This window comes from Polyodon spathula, chromosome 2 (assembly GCF_017654505.1).
Source record: "Polyodon spathula isolate WHYD16114869_AA chromosome 2, ASM1765450v1, whole genome shotgun sequence".
In the NCBI taxonomy this organism is placed as follows: domain Eukaryota; kingdom Metazoa; phylum Chordata; class Actinopteri; order Acipenseriformes; family Polyodontidae; genus Polyodon; species Polyodon spathula.
In genome coordinates, this window is record NC_054535.1 from 3,513,312 (window position 1) to 3,533,415 (window position 20,104).

Consider the following 20,104-nt stretch of genomic DNA (forward strand, 5'->3'; position numbering starts at 1 on the left):
ACTGAAACAGAAACAGCTGTGTAGGAGGAATAAAACTGGGTGAGGAACAGCCAAACTCAGCTAACAAGGTGAGGTTGCTGAAGACAGTTTACTGTCAAAAGTCATACACCATGGCAAGACTGAGCACAGCAAAAAGACACAAGGTAGTTATACTGCATCAGCAAGGTCTCTCCCAGGCAGAAATTTCAAGGCAGACAGGGGTTTCCAGATGTGCTGTCCAAGCTCTTTTGAAGAAGCACAAAGAAACGGGCAACGTTGAGGGCCGTAGATGCAGTGGTCGGCCAAGGAAACTTACTGCAGCAGATGAAAGACACATCATGCTTACTTCCCTTTGCAATCGGAAGATGTCCAGCAATGCCATCAGCTCAGAATTGGCAGAAAACAGTGGGACCCTGGTACACCCATCTACTGTCCGGAGAAGTCTGGTCAGAAGTGGCCTTCATGGAAGACTTGCGACCAAAAAGCCATACCTCCGATGCGGAAACAAGGCCAAGTGACTCAATTATGCACGAAAACACAGGAACTGGGGTGCAGAAAAATGGCAGCAGGTGCTCTGGACTGATGAGTCAAAATTTGAAATATTTGGCTGTAGCACAAGGCATTTTGTTCGCCGAAGGGCTGGAGAGTGGTACACGAATGAGTGTCTGCAGGCAACAGTGAAGCATGGTGGAGGTTACTTGCAAGTTTGGGGCTGCATTTCTGCAAATGGAGTTGGGGATTTGGTCAGAATTAATGGTCTCCTCAATGCTGAGAAGTACAGGCAGATACTTCTCCATCATGCAATACCATCAGGGAGGCATCTGATTGGCCCCAAATTTATTCTGCAGCATGACAACGACCCCAAACATACAACGAAAGTCATTAAGAACTATCTTCAGTGTAAAGAAGAAAAAGGAGTCCCGGAAGTGATGGTATGGCCCCCACAGAGCCCTAATCTCAACATCATTGAGTCTGTCTGGGATTACATGAAGAGGGAGATGCAACTGAGGCTGCCTAAATCCACAGAAGAACTGTGGTTAGTTCTCCAAGATGTTTGGGCCAACCTACCTGCCGAGTTCCTTCAAAAACTGTGTGCAAGTGTACCTAGAAGAATTGATGCTGTTTTGAAGGCAAAGGGTGGTCACACCAAATATTGATTTGATGTAGATTTTTCTTCTGTTCACTCACTTTGCATTTTGTTAATTGATAAATATAAATTATTAACATGTCCATTTTTGAAAGCATTCTTACTTTACAGCATTTTTTCACACCTGCCTAAAACTTTTGCACAGTACTGTATATATCTTCTTCTTGTTCTTCCTAGCGTTGTCCCGCTGGTGCAGGGTCCGCTCTTCGGATCTTTGAACGCCACTTCGCTCGGTCTTGCGCCTCGTTCGGGCGCAGGCTGCTGATTTTCATATCCGCATTGATCGTGTCCTGCCATCGCTGCTTCTGTCTTCCACGTGGGCGCTGGCCGTCGATCTCAAGATGGTAGGAGATGCTGGCGACGGTACCAGGTGCTGCTCGTTGGACGTGGCAGTACCACCGTAACCGTCTTTCCCGCATTTTTGCGTCAATAGGAGCGATGTCAAACTGCCTTCTGAGCATGTTGTTGCAGATTTGGTCAAGGAGGGAGATGCCCATTGTATACATATACAGTACTGTTTGTATATATATATATATATATATATATATATATATATATATATTATATATATAATTTTTAAAAAGAGTGAAAAGGGAGGGTGGAAAAATGTAATTTGCTATGGTGGCAAAAATCTTTGCTCCTGGCCCTGACTGTAGTTAATATTTCCTATTGGCGAATTAAGTTAACTATGCATTCCTGGAAGGCTTTAAATAAGGTGTGTTGTTACTTTAAATTAAACTCCAACTCAATAGATGCTGATCTTCCAGAAAATCTGGCTGCAGAGCTTAGCTATTCTTTTACAAGAGACTATTGCTTTGGACTTCCAGGTATGACTCCTCCATTAACACAGTTCAATCCAGGTTTTATGAGATGTAGGACAAGGCAACCATGTTATGCATCCTTGTGATGTGCTATTTCACTTGTTATGAGCATTGGCAGAAAAGTCATATTAGTGTGCTGCACAACACAATGAGATCAAAATAAAAATCTTTTGATCTGAGTGAAATAACTCTGATGCAATTACAAGCTTCACAGATAATTTAGGTTAAAGTTTATTGGTTTTGCTTAACAGCTGTTTTGTGATATTGCCTGTATTTCATAAATTAGTATTCAGGAACCATAATGTGCTGTGACACTACATTAAACACTTTGAGTCTGTACCCGATCTCAGTAAAATGGCTCACATCCACCCACACACAACCCGTTTGTCATCTTTATAATACAAATGATTATATGTGTAATTTGAGAAGCCAGGCAAAAATAGATCTATATTTTGAAGCTGTATTGTTTTAATAAACCAGATATAGTTCACAACAGCAATATTTCCATATGAACTCTGTATGGAACATTTTTCAAACTGTCATCACAAGTTATTCTTTTTTTTTTCTGCTTCTTTTACTTCAAATTTAAATTAACAAAACACTTTCTAGTCTTGGTAACCTATAGAAAATAACTTATTCTATCTATCTATCTATCTATCTATCTATCTATCTATCTATCTATCTATCTATCTCTGTCATTGGTGTTGTCTGTATGGATTGCGGTCTTCTGGTGTGGGGTGAGATACCCCACTCTATCTTTCCTAAGTTGCATTCACCGTCAATGGATATGTATTATTATTTATATATATATATATATATATATATATATTATATAGATATATATATATATATAATATATATATTATATATATATATTATAAAAAAATCGATTTTTTACATTTAGCTAAAGGAATGTTATTAATAAATGTATTTATTTTAATATTTAAAAACTACCGAATAGAGGGGGTTGAGTTATAGCCTTCACTCTATGGGGTCTATTTTACTGATCTAACCTAGGGGTGTCAAACTCAGCTCCTGGAGAGCCACAGTGTCATTTGGCTTTTGTTCCACCCGAGCTCTTTCACTTAATTGGTCTAATTATTTGATTAATTGGACAAATTTAACACTTCTCTCCAGGCCTCAAAATGTTTCATAGGCATTGTATCTTGAATCAAGTGCCTTTTTTATAATCAACAACTGTAAAAGACCTTGAAAAATATTAAATATGTTCAATTGAATAAATAATTAGATCAATTTATGCTGATTGAGATTTTAAGTTGGACTGACAAGCAGAAGATCCTGCAGCCCTCGAGGACTGGCATTTGATACCCCTGATAAACAGCGGCTGATTGAAATGCTACCTCAGTACAGCATAAAACCACCTTTTTTTGGTGGATCTCATTCCACTTTACAGGTATATTTGTTGTGTGTTGTAATAACTGGGTATACATTTTTTTTTTTTTTTTTTTTTTTTTTTTTTTTTTTTTAAAGTGTTTAAAACTGTTTATTCTAAACACAAATATACATTTATTGATTTGTGGAATTGTTGTAAGAAAAAAAACTGTGGTTTGTGATGCTGAACTGAGTTTTGCAACCTTAGATCAGGACACTGGAAAAAACCTGTGGGAACCAACACCACGAAAATGAAAAAAAAAAAAAAAAAAAAACACTTGTGTAAAAGAGACACAAAATAAAAGTAACATTGTTAAATATGTACGCAGAGGTGATTAAAGCAACTTTTTTTCATTCATTCTGCATCATATATTATACCCATACTCTAACATGGGTTCGCTTGTTTTGGGCTTTTTTTCCTCATGAGACACTGGCAGTGCCAATTTTAGGAACAAACTAATGCTGCAGTCTAGTCCATTTCATCATTATCTGCCACCTCCCTTTCAAGTGCCCACTACCTGTATTCACATAAGGACGTTGGCTGAAAAGCCTGGTTTACTCTAGTAAACAGCGAACAGAAACCCAAGATTTCCATTACATGAGAGTAGATATTGAACTTCATGCTGAGTTGAACTCGGCTCTCGCCAAGATAAGAACCAACTAAGACGTAACTTTGCAGTAAACTAATGTGGTCCATCTGCATTTCCATCCATTTGCGTTGTTTTCCATCTGATGATGTAGATATCCTTCTGTCTGGTGTCGATTGCTGAAGTGTAATGCTGGCTCCAGGGTTCAGCTCATTTTGCCTCCCCAGCGCATCAGCACACACAATGGCTGCGATCTGGCTCCAGGGATCAACCCAGTGTGGTCTCCCCAGCTCATAAGCATGACAACAGTCTGGATTGAGCTAAGTAGGGTACATCTCTGGGGTCTTCAAGTGGGCACCTTCCATCCTCTGTGTTTTGTTGACTAGCCCACAACACCTCAAGAGGGCTCAACAGTGATTCTGGCATCCCAGCATCACCCCCCTCCATCCCCCACTCAGCTGAGCCCAGCTTACTTCGCTGTACATCAGCGTTGGTTTCTTTCTACTGTACTTGAGATCCTCATCCAGAATCTTTCCGTCTCAACCACAGCCAGTTGCTGCTCCTTTCTGCTGATTCAGATAAGTTCTTCACTGTGCGACGCAACTCTTGGCCACTGAAACCGACATCTCTGAGAAACCGAGTTGTAGAGTGTGCCACAAATCCTTGACAACCCACTTCCACTAGGTAAACTCAGACTCTCCATCCTTGCTGTTCCGCTTCAGCAGCTATTGAGCATACCGAAGTTTCTTCCTCTCATACGCCTCATCCACAGCATCTTCCCATAGCACTGTTAACTCTACCAGATTAACAAGGTGTGCTGATCCAGACCACAAGACAATATCTGGTCGAAGTTTAGTGGTGGCAATCTCAGGTGGAAAAATAAGCCGTTGACCAACATCTGCCAGCATCTTCCAGTCTCTAGCAGCTTCCAGTTGTCCTGAGCAAGGTTTGGTTTTAACCTTTTCTTGGTGGTTTCTCTCCTGGACAGAGGAATATTGTCTTTTGTGTGTAATGCTTTGATGAAACTGGTGGCAATTTATTGATCAGGTTATGCTTGTCTTCCATTGCAGCACCTGGTCATGGCGCCAAGTAAACCGTCCTTGGTTAATACCAACATTACATCCTGTCAAAATGTGCCTTAATGTTGCAGATGATGAACACAAAGGACATGAGGGATCCTCACCCACCCAGAGGTTTAGGTTCTGTTGTGATGGGAGAACATCATATGCTGATCTGATGAGGAAACTGATCCTGCTCTGTTCCATTGTCCATTGGCCAGCCTGGGAAATGGCCTTTACACACCTGATCATCTCCTCCTACTTTTACTCCTCATTGACTACCAGCTTCCTCCATTGAACATGGGTTGAATTGTGTCATGTAGGAGCTGAACTGAGACCAAAACCTCCTTTTCCATGCTGAACTTGCCCCATAATATCTCCAATTCGAAGGGCAGCCTTAGCATCCTCTACAGCTTTCTTTGCCGTCCATTTTCTTCCAGTTTTCAACACAGGTGCTGCCTCCCTTACACATTTGTCACGTGAATCTATTAATGTCATTTCGAATTGGATTTTGGCGCACTCGGTTAGAGCAGAGATTGGTAGCTGCAGTATTGCTTTACCATAAAGTCCCACTCTGTTGAGGCAGCGTGGAACTCCCAATCATTTCCTAACGTATGAACTGGTTATAAAGCTTCCAGCTTCTCAACTGTTGTCAAGGAAACCTCAAACACAGTCAGTGGCCACAGCAGTCTTGGCAGTAGACCAAACTGAAAACACCAGAGTTTCAGTTTGCCCGGTAACATGCTGCTGTGTTATCCATGTATGCTCGAATTGGTGGTAGTCGCATTTCAGAAGCCAAGCGCTCTCCTCCCACTACCCATTTTGATGCCCTTATAATTACTTCCTTTGCCGTGGTAAAAGCCAGTGGAGAAATGGTACATCTGGCCAATATTCCAACTTCTAGGCATTGCCATGTTGTGCTGAATTCTGAAGTTGAAAAACTAAATTGCAAATCTCCAAAGTAGGCTTTCACTAAATTTGTTATTGTTATCAGTACGCTGAAAAAATCAAATTGCTGCCCAAATAAGTTAATGTAGCACTGAACCATATGCATTAGCCAAAGCCAGGAATGTCACATGGAGCTCCTTTGCTTTTTTGATGATTGAATTTGTTGCCAGATTACGCTGATGTGTTCTAAGCATCCTGAGAAACCTGGAATTCCTGCTTTTTGTACTGAAGTGACAATGAAGCAGTTCTTTAATAGGTAGGTTGACAATCTCTGAACAATAATGCTGAAGAAAATCTTGCCTTCTACGTTTAATAGGGAAATAGGACAAAACTGACGAATGCTTGTAGAATCCATTTCTTTTGGTATAAAGACTCCACCTGCTCGGCACCATGCTCTTGGTACAACCTGTTTATCCCATGCCACTTTCATCAATTTCCACATGATTCGTAGAACTCCAGAAGCACTCTTGTACACTCTGTATGGAACTCCATTAGGCCCTGGAGATGATGACGCCCTTGAGTTTTTCTCATCTTGCTCTACTTCTTTTCACTTAGGTGTACAGTCCTCCATTTGGTATTCTGGTGGATTGATAGGTGGGATATCTGAAGGAATTGACATAGGCTCCTGCCTTTTTCAATCTGTATGTGCTTCCTCCAAATATCTCTCCAGCTCAAACTTAGATGATTTTATTGTGCCATTTTTCTCACTGATGAATATCTTCTTTACAAATTTGAATGGATCTTTATAAAAGTTAGTTCTCGCACGCTGCTTCTTTTTGTAGCGTTTCCGTAGGCACTCAGCGCTGCACAATGTTGCAAGCTTATCTTTTATGACCCTTTGTAACAGATTGAGTCCCTCCTTCTGATTTTGTTCTGCTTTTTTCCATCGCTTCCTCAACTGCCTCCTTTCTCTAACTAAGCGTTCAATCTCCTGCTGCCGTCTAGACTTTCCAGGAATAGTTTGTACTTGATCCTTCCTTTTTTCAATTCCACACCTCTCGCTTCAATAAGCATAGATGATGTCCCCAAATTTATCCAGCTTCTTTAACTGTTCCATTTAACCTTTCCAAAGTAAAACAGAGATCTGTGTTTACTGTGTCCCACACAGTTTTCTCACGAGTTCTCGGCCATCTAACTCCAGACTTGTGCCCATTGAGGTTCTTTTCTCTCTTACATTGGTTCATCTAACCAGGTTTGCAAGGATCATTAGGTTCATTACTAGTTGTATCCATGCAAGTCCTCCTCATGCCTATGACAGGGGTGCTGATAGCCTGCGAACTGTGGTTTGCTTCCTGTGGCTGGATTTCATTCGACTGACTTGACTGACTTCGTAAGAAATACTGATCAATGCGAGGCCCTTGTTCCTTCTCCCTCAAGCATGTCCCTTCTCCCTCAAGCACTTCATTCTCCCTTGATGAATCTTCAAACCCCTGACTGTTGTTGCCTTGCTCCAGCCGCAGACACAAACCTGGAGTTCCATGTCTTTGCTAACTGCAGATCTTGAACTAGTCTTTTGTGAAGTAGTCTCCATTCTCATGTCTGTTTCCGCTCCTAAGTCATTAACCATGTTATCCAATGTTAAATCATCTTCCACCCCCACTCTCGCAGACTCTACATGTATTTTTCTCTTAAATTTCTTAGAAGACTTGAGCAGGTGTCTCCAGCATCCTGGTTACCTTTGAAAACGTAGAGCTGGATACTGACGACTAGGGTAGCTAACCCTTGCCAGCCCCAATGGGGTCTCTTTCCTCCTGTCAGCTGTCTCTCCATGCTGTCACGAGGTCTTTCCCTTGTTGCCAGCTGCATAATTAATAGCAGTCATTGGATGTATCCAGATCTTCAGGATTTCCATTACGTGAGAGTAGATGTTGAACTTCATGCTGATTTGAAAAAAGCATTTTACATGAGGCATTTTTTTTGTGTAAATGTCTCGATGGTTGATGCAGATGACTTATCTTGAAGACCACATGGTCCTGCTGCAGATGACGATGACTCATTGAAGCAAGTGGAGAAGATTACAGTTGTTGTCCAGGACCAGACAAGACCCTGATTTTGACACCCTGAAGCCATACGTGTATAAGGCAGCTTTCCTAAAGCATAAAGTGCAGACGCTAACATAGACACTTGATGGCTCAGAAGTGCTCAGTGAGTCAGTGGACTCTGAGATTGAAGTGAATGGAGACAGATTTAGCATTGTAGAAGCTCTACTTAGTGAGAAGGGTGCCATTCCAGTCGAGTTGCAATTTCCGTTCCATAGCCAGGGCAACCAGCGCTGCCTGGATTAACTTTAGAGAACTGGAAAGCTTTTCAAAGGAGGAAGACAGGAAGCTAGAAGAAAAATTCAGAAGGTCAGAAACTCCTGAAGTAAGATTACTATTAAGAGTGGCCAAAACTTCTCCTTAAACAAGGTGTTCTACATAGGCAGGTGATTAGGAATGAAGAACTATATGATCAGTTGGTAATTCCACAAAGTCACTAAGCTAGAGCTTTAGAAGGAGTGCATGATGAGATTAGACATCTTGGCATCGAGAGAACTTTTGATTTAGCTAGAGCATGCTTCTATTGGCTAAGGAGGACCCAGGATGTGGAACAAAAGTGCAAGGCTTGTGAGGGGTGCTTATTCAGAAAAGCAAGAGCAGAGAAGGCAGCAAAATTAGTTAACATAAAAGCTTATGCTCCAATCAAACTGGTATGCATTGATTTATCCCTAGAGCCTGGTTCTGAAGATATCTGGAACATTATAGTAATAACTGACCACTGCACGAAATATGCACAGACTGACAAAACTGTAGCCAATCTATTGTGAGAGAATGTAATTTGCCATAATGTATTTCCGAAGAGAGTTGATAGCAATCAAGGTGCAAATTGAGTCTGAACCCATGTCAGAGCTCTGTAAAATTTGTGGGACAAAGTCTAGAACGACACCTTATCATCCTGGAGGCAACTCGGTCGAAAGATTTAATAGAATCCTCCTTGACATGCTGGGCACTCTGTCAGAGAAGAAGGATAACTTGAGGAAGTAAGTCCACCCATTCATGCAGCACTTGCAGCGTCATTACTGGGGAATCTACTTTCTTCTTCATGTTCGGCAGGCAGTCAAGTTTTGGCATCAATCCTGAAATAGGAAATTCTGATGAAGAGGATTCAGCTCGGTCTGTAATTCTTTCCAGAAATCCAGTTGAACAGAACATTCATAGCTCTGACAGTAGATCTGTATTGGACCTAGAAGCTCCTGGGTTTGGTAGCTACTGGCCAATAATTGGCGTTGAAGTTTCTTCACTGCCTGTAGATGATGTAACTGTCGAATGGCTCATGTCCCAGTTGATGCCCTCCATGGCCTGATGAGCAGGCGCCAAGCTGGTGAGCCAGGGCTGTTGAGCAGACAGGTGAGTTGGTGATCCAGGGCTATTGAACAGGCAGATGAGCTGGTGATCCAGGGCTATTGAGCAGGCAGGTGAGCTGGTGATCCAGGGCTATTGAGCAAGCAGGTGAGCTGGTGATCCAGGGCTGTTGAGCAGGCAGGTGAGCTGGTGATCCAGGGCTGTTGAGCAGGCAGGTGAGTTGGTGATCCAGGGCTATTGAACAGGCAGATGAGCTGGTGATCCAGGGCTATTGAGCAAGCAGGTGAGCTGGTGATCCAGGGCTATTGAGCAGGCAGGTGAGCTGGTGAGCCAGGGCTATTGAGCAGGCAGGTGAGCTGGTGATCCAGGGCTATTGAGCAGGCAGGTGAGCTGGTGATCCAGGGCTTTTGAGCAAGCAGGTGAGCTGGTGATCCAGGGCTATTTAGCAGGCAGGTGAGCTGGTGATCCAGGGCTATTGAGCAAGCAGGTGAGCTGGTGAGCCAGGATACTGAGGAGGCAGGTGAGCTGGTGATCCAGGGCTATTGAGCGGGCAGGTGAGCTGGTGAGCCACGGCTATTGAGCAAGCAGGTGAGCCAGGGCTATTGAGCAAGCAGGTGAGCTGGTGATCCAGGGCTATTGAGCAGGCAGGTGAGCCAGGGCTATTGAGCAAGCAGGTGAGCTGGTGAGACAGGGCTATTAAGCAAGCAGTTGAGCTGGTGATCCAGGACTATTGAGCAAGCAGGTGAGCTGGTGATCCAGGGCTATTGAGCAAGCAGGTGAGCTAGTGAGACAGGGCTATTAAGCAAGCAGTTGAGCTGGTGATCCAGGACTATTGAGCAAGCAGGTGAGCTGGTGATCCAGTGCTATTGAGCAGGCAGGTGAGCCAGGTCTATTGAGCAGGCAGGTTAGCTGGTGATCCAGGGCAATTAAGTAGACAGGTGAGCTGGTGAGCCGGGGCTATTGAGCAGGCAGGTGAGCTGGTGAGCCAGGGCTATTGAGCAGGCAGGTGAGCTAGGGCTATTAAGCAAGCAGGTGAGCTGGTGAGACAGGGCTATTAAGCAAGCAGGTGAGCTGGTGATCCAGGGCTATTGAGCAAGCAGGTGAGCTGGTGAGACAGGACTATTGAGGAAGCAGGTGAGCTGGTGATCCAGGGCTATTGGGCAGGTAGGTGAGCTGGTGAGCCAGGGTGTTGTGCAAGCAGGTGAGCTCGTGATCCAGGGCTATTAATCAGGCAGGTGAGCTGCTGAGCCTGGGCTATTGAGCAGGCAGGTGAGCTGGTGAGACAGGGCTATTGAGCAAGCAGGTAGATGAGCTGGTGGGCCGGGGTGTTAAGCAGGTAGGTGAGCTGGTGAGCCAGGGGGGTTGAGCAGGCAGGTGAGCTGGTGAAACAGTCGGCTGCTGAGCAGAAGTCGATCTGATGAATCGGGGCAGCTGTTGATCAGACGGTTAACTGGTTATTCTCAGGGCGATGCCCTTGGCTTAAAATAAATATCAGTGTAACAGAACTTCAACCTAATCAAAATGATTGGAAGATATATGGGGGCCTTTAATATAAATATCCGCTACTCCAACAATGTACCATTTTGTAGCTGCTATTTTGATGTCATTTGGACATAAATTGCTGCCCAGACAACAGAGACACCTATCTCACTTTATAGAAGCATTAGGGAAAAGAATAAGTTATGCAAAAATAATTGAATGAAACATTTACATTAAGCTAAGTGCTGTTCAACCAGGTTACTATTTGAAATATTCACAATCTCAGTCCTTTTAAAGGTAACTAATGATATAATTAGGCCTCACATTACAAAGCCCTGGTGTCTTATCTTTGACCATTTTAGACCTCTGATCTTGTAGATTGTGACTCATTAGTGAATACACGTTATAGATTTGGCCTGCGTAAATAATCCATATGTTGTTTCTGCCTTTGACTCTCAGACAGATCGAAGAGGCTGTTTTTAGGTTATTTATTGAGTGCAATCAGACATTGAAATGCTAGGTTCAAAACATTTGGTTCTTGCTTGTTTTTTTGTTTTCTGTTTACCTTAATGAGTGATTGTGCTCTTTGCAATCAGTCATTTTCCACTAATTTGATTGTTTTGATTTGTAACTGGTTGGAATCTATGAATGGTCTTGCCTTTTGTCCAGGATATCTATCAAAAGTGTACTGTACAGTGTATCTCTATGGCTATTCAATACGCAAATCATTGCAACAGATTTCACATTAGTATTGAACAAATAGATATACAAAGTATGAATGTATTTAATAAACATTCTCAGCAATGGAGGTCTCTTATCAACAATGGCTACTAAATATCCATCTTGCTATGAATCCCCATTGCATGTGCCTCTCTATAGAAGATTTTGAAGGGACTGGTTTGCAGACACTACTTTCTGCCATGAATGTTAATCTTGGTGCGTGTAAGACTGTGTCTCTCAGTGTTTTCTGCTGTACCAATAATGAATGGAGTTACCCTGTGCGCCTTGCAAAGCTATACACCAGAGTGACATGGAAGGGGAGGGTGTTCATTCTTCATTTTAAAAATATATTTATCAAAAATAAACCAAAGCATTTATTTTTAAACAGACCTCTTTAAATAAGTGAGGGAAGGCTTTATAACTAAATACTTGGTTAATACTGAGGAAAGTGGAGGAAAGATCAAACTTTAAAACCCATTGTGTACTCTATTTACACAATAGGCTTTTTAAAATGATTTTATGCATAATGTTTAAAGTGGCAGAGTTGTGTAGAAAAGTTTGAATGTACAGTAGTTTAAACATTAAGTTATATTTTATGTTCTGTAAGTAGTTCTAGTACTTCCAGACAGTACAATGGATTGTGATGTCATATTATTGAGACAAAGTGACCTGGAATGAGAAGACATCATCACAGTGTCATTTTTCATACCTGATGTCTACAGATGACCTACTGTAATTAGATATATAACATTATATATATATATATATATATATATATATATATATTTTTTTTTTTTTTTTAAGTACCCCATTTAGAATGTCCAGTTATGTTCCCTCAGCACAGAAATTCTCCCACAACAGCACAGAGAACTAAAGGTCAGTGGACATGACCAAGTCAGTTGCTTCTTTAAATAATGTTTATTTTTACATAGCCTTTCATAGCGGACCACCATCACAAAGCGCTTTACAAGATACGAGACTAGGGTTTGTGAACTATGCATCAGCTGCAGAGTCACTTACATGAACGTTTCACCTGAAAGACAATGCACAAGGAAGTTAAGTGATTTGCTCAGGGTCACACAATGAGTCAATGGCTGAGCTGGGATTTGAACTGAGTACTACCTGCTTACAAGCCCATTTCTTTAACTACTGGACCACACTTTCCACCCAGGAACTAAAGAGGGGATAGCTGTGAGGTAGAGTGCTCTAGAGGACAGCCCTGCAGGTGTCTGCATGAGCTTACTACAATTGTGGCCAGTAGAGTCTTCAGTAGCATATTTCCATAACCCAATAATAATGATAATAATAATAATATTAATAATAATAATAAATATACCCAATTCCCATTTCTGTTTTTTTTAACATGAAAGACACCTTAATAGCCTCTTCCTGCTTCTCCCGAGAATCCTCAAACTCTTTGTGAAATTGTAAAAGTGTAAATAGCGGTACATGTTAGGTATAATGGCCCACACACTTTAGAAATATCTAATGTAAAACAAAGTGGTATTTTATCTATCACTGCCCCCATTCCCTGTCTCACCTACATGAGTATGTGGTATGAGTCATAGGTACTGCAGCCGTTTCTATGTTTTAAGTGACTCTCCCTAGTCAGAATGGAAAGGAAATAAGCATGAATGATGCTAATAGAAATTATACAGAAGTGCAGGTGTGAACGCCATAATTAAATACTCTACATGGATGCTAATATAAAAATCCTATTGAAATTATCTTAGAGTGCCCCCTGTGGTATTCAAAGAGTGAAGGGCTTACTTTTCAATTCAACACTGAAACTGGGCCAGACATTGAACTATTAAAAAAAAAAAAAATTGGATGGTTTCATAGACCGTGATAAGATGAAATCTTGTGGTAGTTCTTGTAATTCATTTTTAACCAGATCTACTTGTCAGCAAAAATGTTGCACTAGACAAACTTTATATATTGTAAGGTGTTCTAAGGTGTGAGTATCATATCCTGCACTGCCAGATGTACATAACCCTTGGATGATTCTTTGTGCTCTAAGGAAATATAATGCAGGCTATTTTCAAAGGAAATCCTTTGGAGGATAGTGCTATATTCCATTATTTCGAGAGTTTTTTTCTGCACCTCTTTTTTCCAACGATTGATTATTTTCTAAAGCTGCAAAAACCACAATCAGGAATCTATCTACTAGGTAGTTTAATGAGTTATTCCGACACTTTTTTGGCAGAATATACAATGATCTGTGTCTAATTTCCAAAGACCAAAGTGGTGAATAATTTAAATTTCTCTGAGTTTGCTTTCTGCCTGCTTTAGAATGGTCAATACGCATATCTGCCAGTATAAAAAGAGTGAAGCCCATCAGATCATAGGCACAACTACTGTGATCCCCTAAGAGTGAAGCCCTTCAGCTCATAGGCACAGCTACCTTGATCCCCTATGAAAAAATGAAACCCTTCAGATCATAGGCACAAATACTGTGATCCCCTGAGAATGAGTGAAGCCCTTCAGATCATAGGCACAAATACTGTGATCCCCTGAGAAAGAGTGAAGCCCTTCAGATCATAAGCACAACTACCATGATCCCCTGGGAAAGAGTGAAGCCCTTCAGATCATAGGCACAACTACCGTGATCCCCTATAAAGAATGAAGCCCTTCAGATCATAGGCACAAATACTGTGATATCCTGTGAAAGAGTGAAGCCCTTCAGATCATAGGCACAGCTACCATGATCCCCTATGAAAGAGTGAAGTCCTTCAGATCATAGGCACAGTTACTGTGATCCCCTAGGAAAGAGTGGAGTCCTTCAGATCAAAGGCACAGTTCCTGTGATCCCCTAGGAAGGAGTGAAGCCCTTCAGATCATAGGCACAGTTACTGTGATCCCCTGGGAAAGAGTGAAGCCCTTTAGATCATAGGCACAGTTCCTGTGATCCCCTAGTAAAGAGTGAAGCCCTTCAGATCATAGGCACAGTTCCTGTGATCCCCTAGGAAAGAGTGAAGCCCTTCAGATCATAGGCACAACTACCGTGATCCCCTAGGAAAGAGTGAAGCCCTTCAGATCATAGACACAGTTACTGTGATCCCCTAGGAAAGAGTGAAGCCCTTCAGATCATAGGCACAAATACTGTGATCCCCTGTGAAAGAGAGAATCCCTTGAGATCATAGGCACAGTTACTGTGATCCCCTAGGATAGAGTGAAGCCCTTCAGATCATAGGCACAAATATATGATCTCCTGTGAAAGAGTGAGGCCCTTCAGATCATAGACACATTTACTGTGATCCCCTAGGAAAGAGTGAAGCCCTTCAGATCATAGACACAACTACTGTGATCCCCTAGGAAAGAGTGAAGCCCTTCAGATCATAGACACAGTTACTGTGATCCCCTAGTAAAGAGTGAAACCCTTCAGATCATAGACACAGTTACTGTGATCCCCTAGGAAAGAGTGAAGCCCTTCAGATCATAGGCACAACTATCGTGATTCCCTGCAAAAGCTGCAAACATTTTTATTTTTTTTATATAAACTGTACATACAAATTCCCAGACTGTGAAAAAGATTTAATTCAGATCACATTTGTTTTCTTATCCAACGATATAAGAAGTGGTTAACCTGTCAGCTTTAACAATATGAATGTAGCCGATCAGTGCTTGGGACCCCACTCTCCATAGTATATACCATTAACACTGACTCACAAACACAGGTGTAAATATAGCACTTTAATATATATTGGGAAAGAAAACCCTGTATGGGGCTTTAACAGGGAGAGATCTGTGTTGACTCTGCTGGGGTGTTCACGGGCTGCAGGAAGAGGGCGACAGTCGTCCAACAACCGCCTGTGAGTCATGGCAGTGACACGGGGAGGTAGGAAAGTGGGTTTGTGGACTTTCCCCCTCTCTGAATGGCTGAGAGGCGCATCTTGGGAGATTGTTAGCCCTATAAATTAACGCTCTGTTGTTTCCTCAGATCTGCCCTTTTGAACGCGTAGAGTGCGCGGAAACGCTGGTCCACGACCGAACGGAACGGAACGGAGGTTCAGAGCGAGACAGTGAGGGAGGTGAACCCTTGGGCAGATCCCTGAATAAGGATAGCTGAGCAGGCTAGGTAGCCGGCAGTGTAGGACGGTGATCTGAGTCACACGGGCAGCGGCGACCGGGATATTGCTGCACCTTTTCTTTGTAGTTTTGTTACTGTTTTATTTTTCCTGTTTCTTTGTGCCTTCGATTTTTGCAGTATTGTTTTGAAGCACCTGCGAGTGCGCCTGAACTGTTTACCCTTGCTTGGTATTCCCGTGGTTCTGTTTACCATAGTTGCCTCTGCGGGCTAAAGAAACCCAATGCGCCCCTGAAATAAAACTGGGCACCTGTGTGGTGTTTTCAATTACACCTGTCTGTCTCCTGGTCAGTGAATTACCCACATCCCTTCCATAGGGGCAAATCTACAGTTGCATTTTATTAGAGCAGTCATTGACAAGGCCAGTCAGAAGCTCCACAGATTGACTTGCACTCCGATGGTATACTGATATATTTTATTATGGGGGATGAGGCAGGGCAGAAGCCCTGCTGGTGTAAATAATGTGTATTAGAATGTAAGATTGGCAGGGATGAGGTTAATTCTGTCCCTGCCAACAGTCACAGGTGTGCCCATTCCCCAGTTAGGTAATTTAGTGCAAATTCAGGAGGGGCCACCTGTATAAAGGGAAGCAAAGATCCTTTGTTGGAGGAGCGAGTTAGGTGATTGCTTTTAACCTGTGTGTAGATGTTAGTGAACCATTGTGACGGAGAGCGAATGAATCAAAATCAACAATCTCCCTCTCGACCGGTGAGGGCACTGTACAACAGGAGCTGCGGGCTTCCTACTGAATGGTTGGGCAGTTCATCCCAGGGACAGTCGGGAGCCGGCCATTCAGGAAGAGAGCGGCGTTACGGTACCTGGAGTCATCGCCCTAGTACGGTGAGCAAAGTTTCAGTCATGAATTGGAGGAGACGTGATTGAACTAGCTATCGGAGGGGGCGGGGCTTAGGGTACTTTAGGAGGACGTGACGCCGTAATCGTCTCCTTTGTTGTGGTTAATGGGAGGAGACAAGGACGGAACCTTGAATGAAGTGTGGGTTCATTGAGAAGTGTTGTGTTTGTTTTGCCAGACGGCTGATATGAAGCTGGAGCTGCAGCGAGAAGCCCGGACCTGAACGCACACGAGCACCAGCACTCAGAGCACTGCACCTGCACCTGCACCAGAGCACCCAGTTTGGAGATGTGTTTTCTGTGGTTATTATTTTGGGACTGCAACCCCTTTGTTTTGTAGCTGGTAATACCCATTGCTGGGTAGAACCAGCTTTATTATTTTGAGTCCAGTTTTTGCTGGCAATACCCATTGCTGGGTAGAGCCAGCTTTATTATTTGAAACCCGGTTTAAAGGGCATTAAAAGAAACCTGACCGGTAAACTTTGTGTTTGTCCTTTGTTGGAGCACCTGAAATCACGTATACACTGGAGCACTACAAACCACTTTGCCACAACCATATAGTGGAGGCAAATGTTATTGAAAGAAAGTAGGCATGTATGCACCATTTCTCATATGAGCAGCCATTTAAAACAAATACGAGAGAGACAGAAATTAATTGAAATCATTTTGATATGCCATAAACTGCTTAACAATCATACATTTAATGTTAAATATTTCACGGTTAACGACCTAAATGTTTTATAACACATAGGCAAATATTGTTTCCTGATGCATTTGTACCATTTAATTTCAATTTGATAAAAATAGTGCAACTTTATTGTAATTGTTCATTTGGATAGCGATATTGCTTCTGGCTGCCAGATTAATGAACCGCAATGATAATTTGTATATGCACACACACATTTTTATTGGTAAATGTCAATACAATTTCAAGTATATTATATATTTTATGACAATTTACATTTACTACAAACAGTCTATTAAGATTACACTGTTTCATTGTCATGCAATTTTACAGATTTTTTTGGGGTAAATTCACCGCTAAAATGTTAATTGTATATTAACTTAAAGCTCCTAAGAACCACAGAAAATGATACATGAAATGTGATCCAGTGGGTAAAACTGAGTATTGCTTTAGAAAATAGAAAGATCTTTTTTAACAGGTTCAGCTGATTTAGCCTTTTCCACAAAAATTTAAACCCCTTTCCAAAATCAGACCCAATGTGTTTTAAAATCTTGAGACCAGGCAGAGCTGAGAGGAATCAATCAAATAATTTACTCTTCTTACCTTTCCCAGATGAACATGAACCTTGCTTTTTGTCAAACCCTTTCTGATTGAAATGCTTCCATGTATTTTGCATTAGTGTTTCAATAATAACTACTTTAAAAAGCTGAATATTTATGTTGGCTAAATAAACAATAGCAGCTAAACTAAGCATACTGTGGCACAGTGACTCATGGTGAGAAGTGGCTTATTGCTATACAAGACATTCAATATAAGTTTCCTTTTAAAAAATATAGCGCCTGAAGTTTGATTGGACACACAACTGCATTAGCAAACCATGTCAAAAAGAACAATGTACCTCTACAAAGTTTGTTTGACAGCCTAGAACAGCAGAACAATGCAGTGCTATAATTCTGGCTGACTCCTAGAACAGTAGAATTATGCAGTGCTATAATTCTGGTTGACCCCTAGAACAGTAGAACAATGCAGTGCCACAATTCTACTTGACCCCTAGAACAACAGAACAATGCAGTGCTACAATTCTTGCCTAGAACAATAGAACAATGCAGTGCTATAATTCCAGTTGACCCCTAGAACAGTAGAACAATGCAGTGCTATAATTTTAGCTGACCCTTACTCCCCTCACTTGTCATTACGTGATGCTTCTGCTTCAAGACCTTCTTGGAATCAAGCGCTCACTGCATTTTCATTCATATTGAACAATAAAAGAATTGTAAATTGGGTTCATGATGACTGTAAAAAGCAACCATATCTGACCCAACAGAAATAAAAGCACAACAATACCTATAATGCCTGTTCAAACATGATGTTTGGTTTTGCATGTATATTTTGTATACATGTATAAGTTGTGTTGCAAAGGTTACAGGGTAGTTAAAGCTAGAAGCTCCAAGACACACAAGCCAGCTTGATTTCTCTGGAGGCGGGGCTGTCAGTCTGCAACACCTAAAACATTTCTTTTTTACGACAACGTCACCAAAGATGCCCTGCAATTTATATTTGTTTCAGTAATATTTGTATTAGCAAACTGTGTTGATCCAGAGCACACACAGTATACATTTTTCTTGTTACAAGCCATTCGAGCAATAATGGCAATAATAATGGCAATAACATATAGAAGTTTTGGATTGTTTAAAAGAAAGACTTGCCTTGAAAAAGGAAAATTAGTTGCTATCAAGATATTTTAATTGAACAATATTAAACTTAAGTGGGTCTACCACATATATAATGATTAAATGTGTCTATTCTTATCAGGAGCACTTCAATGCAATAGTTTTCACCAGCATCATTTGATATAAGGTTTTTAAACTAATAAGCCTGTCAAGAATGATGCTTGCAGTCTTCATATCCACAGCATTAGTTCATTTATATTCACAGTATCAGCCTCAACGGCTATCATCATTTATAACTGTTATGTCAGTCAAAGATGGGGGGGTATATGACTCTGCGCACTCTGAGGCACTCACATACTAAAAACTAATTTCTGGGCTATAAAAATTTATGAAATGAACTATTGTTTAGGTAACTGATATGCCTAAAGCTCAGTGAACATTTAAAGATAAAAGTGCTTCAGACACTGCGGCGGGCAGATGCTTGGTGTTGGCATTCACGATAATGCCATTGTTGTACACCACATATTGTACCAGTATTTTCCAAGACAACACATTTGTTGTGAGTAAGTACCCCTATTTTGTATAAAACCACATTACAGAGAAGACATAAACCTGTCAGTTGAAAATGATCTTTAAGGTTTAAGATTGCATTCATGCAGCAGTAAGCAGTCACGTCCGACTGTCTTTGTACTAGTACACAGGTTATATGCTGGGTGGTGAAGTGGCTGTATGTTTACTGTTAGTAATAAAGAGCTTGGACACTGCCAGTTATTTTCTAACACTGTACGTGCTGTTTCTTTTTATTATTTACAGCGGGAATCCACATCAAACAATAACACAGAAAAATAAACACAACACTAACTCGGAGCAATATCTAAAGACAGGATCTCTAACTAAAGGTGGAACGACTAGTCCGTTTATTCAACAACAACCCAGTGGGGTACGTTAAACGAGGCACTCTTCCCAGCGACAGCGAGTGGAAGCGACAGCGAGTGGGAGAAGTACACGCGTGGAAAAGTATAGATCAGTTTAGAAGCAGAAAGGAGAAATTGCATCTTGAATTGCTTTAATCAGAAAACAGAGGACATTGGGGAAACACAGCAGCAGCTCAAAGTCAAACAGCCGCGTGTGTTTTTCTGATAACAAACAAGCTGAAACTCGGAGCAGCTGATTCAAATTCAGCGCCGTTCTGAGACACGGGCGAGGTGAGGAGCCAACAGCACAGCACAACAACGCAGTTAAACGAGGCAGTCTTCCCAGCGACAGCGAGTTGGAGAAGTACACGCGTGGAAAAGTACAGAGCAGTTTAGAAACAGTTGGAAAGCAGGCTGACAGCTG

The 20,104-nt window shown here is 41.7% G+C and overlaps 1 pseudogene; it reads right to left on the reverse strand.

Moving 5' to 3' along the window:
• Positions 1 to 1,299: 1,299 nt before the first annotated feature.
• The window catches only part of LOC121328745, a 33,405-nt pseudogene continuing 14,600 nt past the window's right edge, over positions 1,300 to 20,104 (reverse strand).